Source organism: Notamacropus eugenii, chromosome 4 (assembly GCF_028372415.1).
Source record: "Notamacropus eugenii isolate mMacEug1 chromosome 4, mMacEug1.pri_v2, whole genome shotgun sequence".
NCBI lineage: Eukaryota > Metazoa > Chordata > Mammalia > Diprotodontia > Macropodidae > Notamacropus > Notamacropus eugenii.
In genome coordinates this window covers 26,004,655-26,009,594 of record NC_092875.1, presented here as the reverse complement: position 1 = coordinate 26,009,594, position 4,940 = coordinate 26,004,655, and positions in this window count along the sequence as shown.

Here is a 4,940-nt window from a genome sequence, read left to right as displayed (position 1 = left end):
GGCATCCTAGATTTAGAGTTAGACAAGACCTCAGAGACCATCTGGTCCAACCCTCTCATTTTATAGGCGAGGAGTACATTAAATAACTTGAACAAAATTACACAAGCAGTAGATACTAGAAGTGGGATTTGAACCCACAGTACCCAGCACTCTTGTTGGAGAGTAGTAGAGAACCAAGGAGTTCACCTAAGGTTCCCAAGGACTGTACCTTGCTTGCCACTACTCTACAAGATTCATCAAGGATAATAAAGATGGGATGGGTTGGGACTGGATATGTAATTTCAGCAGTCTAAGGAACTCCCTTTACTAATACAGTAACCTGTTCTGCAATTTATAGTCCTAGACCTAGAGAGTTTCCCAGGGCACTAAGAAGTTAAATGACTTACCCAGGGTCACACAACCAATTAAGTGACAAAGGATCATAAATATAAGTTAGAAGCATCCTTGGAGGCCCTCTGATTCAACCTCATCAAGGTCACAGAGGTAAGCATCTTTCTGACGCTCAAGCCAACTCTCTACTGCTCTCAACTGTCTATAGGCATTCACTGGAGGTATAACAATAAAAACAAAACCCCACCCTCAAGGATATTACAACCTTTTCAAATAAATACCAGATATATCCCCACAAGAGTTCCTGAAGCCCTCTGTTTTAAAGTGCTTGTAGCCCAGAAGGCAAGACAGTCCTTCAGTCAATAACGATCCTCTACCAAGTAGAATCAATCAGTCAGTAAGCCTTTAGTAAACACCTCTGATGAAGCAGGCTTTGAGCTAGGCATTGGAGATATACAAACAAACAAACAAAAAGGAAACAATTGCTGTCCTCAGAGGGGATTACATTCTATCTGAGCAAAACAACTTAGAAACATAAGAAAACATGCAAAATAAAGGTAAGGTTTGAGCCAGGCACTGAGCTAGACAATATAGATAGAAAGACCCAGGCAAGGAAAGTCCCTCTCCTCCAGAGGCCTATATTCCATTGGGAAGAGGGTTGGTTACAATGTGCGTGAATTTCAGCCAATACAAAACAGATACAAAATTGATACAAGGTAATGGAGGCAGGAAAAGGGCTCAGGGGAAGTACGTGCTTAAGGTGAGGTGTGTGAAGTCTAGGGATGGTAGATAACCAGTGCAGACACTTGGAAGTGAGAGTGTTTTGTGTGATGAACGGAAAGAAGGAACCTGCAGCCTGGAACATAAGAAACATGAACCATTGTGAAACCACATTCATCTCCCCAGCTGGGAGGCCCCACGCCCCTCCCCCATCACACAGGCGGTTCATTAGTTCCTGGGAAGGCAGTGTTTACTTGTTGGCTGCAAGACCCGCTCCTTTGTCAGCTCCCTCTGATACACTTGTAGGAAGTTGGTGGAGGGGAGGAGGCCCATCCATCTTGCTGATGACAGGCACAGAAGGGGTGCTGGGAGCCACGTGCTTGGAGTTGGCACAGTAATCTTGCCTGCCACATCCAGAGCTCAAAAAGGAGAAAGGCAGAGGGCAGAGAGCCAGCCTGAGAGCCTCAAGCTGGGGAACAGACAGGGAAGCCTAGCGAGGAGAGACTTGGATCTGAAACTATGGCCAAAGGCATATCACTTGGGTTCTCTGGGTCCCATTTTCCCACCATCAGTCAGTCAATCAATCATCATTTATTAAATTCCATGTAGGTGTGTAACCTATGACAGGTGCTGTCTCAGGGAGAGAGAAGGGGAGGGAGGGCTAGCATTTGGATCATTAAACTTAAAAAAAATGTTAAAATTTGCTTTTACATGTAGTTAGGGAAAACTGTATTTTTTAAATTGCTATGAAAGATAGTAGAGCTTTGTAAATTTAAAATATTATGCAAACACTACTAATAATAATTATAATAGCTAAGATTTATATAGTAGCTACTATGTGCCAGGCAGTGATACTAGCTTAACTATTATTTAATTATTAATATAACTGTTACTATTATTGTTAAGAAAGAGAGGGGGAGTGTCAGGAACTTCAGAACACAGGATATCAGAATTGGATGGACCCTAACAGCACAAAATAGAAGGACCTTTAATACATAATATTATATGTGAAGAGATCTTAGAACAAAGAACATTAGTACAGGGAGAAACCTCTGAGGCATTGAATTTCATCAGGGAAAGTACAAGATTTGGAGTCAGAGAACCTAACTCTGCCCTTTAACTACTCATGTGACCTTGGATAGTTCAGTTCACCTCCCTTGGTCTCAGTTTCCTCATCTGTAAAAGGCTGAGGGGTCAGACTCATTGGCCTCTAAGGTTCCTTGCAACCCTAAATTGATGACTGTGTTCATGGAGTTCAAACCCCTCATTCACCCATTTTACAGGTAAGGTAGCTAAGACTCAGTCTCAGAACTAGAAAGACCTCAGTTGAAATATGATCACAGGATTGGAGATTTAGAACTGGAAAAGACCTTGGAGGTAGTGCAACCCCATTTTAGAGATGAGGAAAATGGGGTCCAGAATGGGTAGGGGATTTGCCCAAAGTGGCTCAAAAAGCAATAGAACCTCTGTCACATGCTCACTATGTGACCCTGGGAAGGTCACTTAACTTTGTGGTGCCCCTACGCAATTTTTGAGACTAAATTTTAGAGGAGGTATCATTTTGTGTTGGGAGAGGCAGTTTTCTTATTGGAAGTTCCCTTATACTCTTTGAAATCATAAATCTGGTTCAAAACTATGTGCCAAGCAATGGGCTAGGCAATTGGCATGCCAAGACAAAACTGGGATAGTCCCTGCCCTCAACATATTCACAGATAAGTAAATGCTAGTATAATAGGGAAGAGGAGGAAGGAACTAGCCCACGAGGATCTGTCCTCAGGCATTCAATCTCATTGCTGTGGTTGTTGATGATAATGATGGCAGTGATGAGGAGGATGAGGATGAGGATGAGGATGATGATTATGATGATGATTTGTGTCTGAGTTTTCTTGACACCATTTGGGACTTTCTGGGCAGAGATACTAGAGTGATTTGCCATTTCCTTTTCTAGTTCATTCTATAGATAAGGAAACTGAGGCAAACAGGGTTAAGTGACTTGCCCAGGGTCACACAGTTAATGTCTAAAGCCAGATTTGAACTTAGGAAGATGAGTCTTTTTGACTCCAGATCTAGCACTCTTTTCACAGCACTACCTACCTGGTGGTGGTTGTCCTTCATTCTCAAAGAGGACCAAAATGACATCATTATAATAAGGTCAATTTCAATGTGTCCAACTGTGGCTGATCAGACCAATATGATCTTGAAATGCTCTACCACAGATTGGGCACAGATAGTCCATGTGAATATTTGGGGTGCATACTCCAAATTTGTGCATCCAATGTTTCCTTTGTGCTGTCTCGATTCTGCTTTGCTCATAGAGCACAGCACCCTTTCTGATGCAGGCACACAGAGCTGAGTGGTCCTGTGCCAGTGTCTCCCATGTCATACAATCAATTCCAAAATCTTGAGAGAGATTTGTAGTGTCCTTTTATCGCTTCTTCGGACCACCATGTGATCTCCTGCCCCATGTGAGTTCTCCAGAAAATACTTGTGTTCGTCCTTCATTGCAGAAGAAGACCATGCCATCAGAGAAATGATGACATGACTTGTACTTGACTTCTGTTTTTGAGTGAGGGAGGGCTGTGCAGGTCACCAGTCCCACTTCTCCAGAGCCATCTGAATTCAGTGACCAGATATTCATCAGGATGACTGGAGATGACCCAGGATGAGGCAGTTGGGGGTAAGTGACTTGCCCAAGGTCACACAGCTAGTGAGTGTCAAATGTCTGAGGTGATATTTGAACTCAGGTCCTCCTGACTCCTGCACTGGTGCTCTATCCACTGCACCACCTTCCAGTCTTTTTGGCAAGCATACATTTTGCATTTGAATAATGTGGCCAACCCATCAGAGTTGCACTCTCTGAAGCACAGTTTGAATGCTTGGAAATTCAGTTTGAGAAAGGACCTCAGTGTCTAGTACCTTATCCTGCCAGGTGATCCTCAGAATCTTCCTAAGACAGTTCAAATGGAAGAGATTCAGTTTCCTGGCATGGCGCTGGTAGACTGTCCATGTTTCACAGGCATACAACCATGAGGTCAGCACAACGGCTCTGTAGACCTTAGTTTGGTAGTAAATCTGATACCCTTTCTCTCCCCTTCCTTCAGAGACTCCCAAACACTGAGTTAGCTCTGGCAATGTATGCATCAACCTCATTATCTATGTGTACTTCCCTGGAAAGTACACTACCCTATTTCTAACTCAACTGCAAAGAAACTTTAGTTAGCATAGGATCAGTAATCAATGGTTAAAGGATTACTGCTATGATGACAAAATGTCTTCTTGACTGTGGAACTGGAAAAATTGATGACTAAGAAGGTGCTAGGCAGAACTGAGTGAGCATACAAAAGGGCCGACCCAACCACCTTGTCTTTTTCCTCCAAGGCTGCATGGAGGCAGGACTAGTTTGAGCTACCAGGGAGAAGGGAGGAAGAAGGCAGAAGGATGGCTACTCTAACATGTGGTTGCTATGCGATTATAAGGACATAGTATCTCTGTATCTTTTGTGTTTTTTTCTTTCTTGATTTAGGCAAATGAATATTTTTTGATGGGAGTACCCAATCCCAACATATTCCATTCCACAGGCAAAACTGAATGCCATTTTTAGCAAAGTCCCTGAAGCTGGTTTCAACACCCATAGATGTTATATAGAGCCACTTCAACATCAGTGTGTCTCAGCAGCGACCTTGGCAGTTTAGGAGATTCAGAGATCTCAGTGGAGAACCTGCAACTAGAGTTCATGGTAGACAATGGCAAAAGAAATCTCTTCAAAGCCAGTCACCTCAAAATGGTGGAACCTTCAGGTGCATGACTGATAAAAAAATGCTGGGTATGAACTCTAGAAAGATGAAGATAAAATTATACATAAGGGGAATTTCATGAAGATGCCAAGAAGA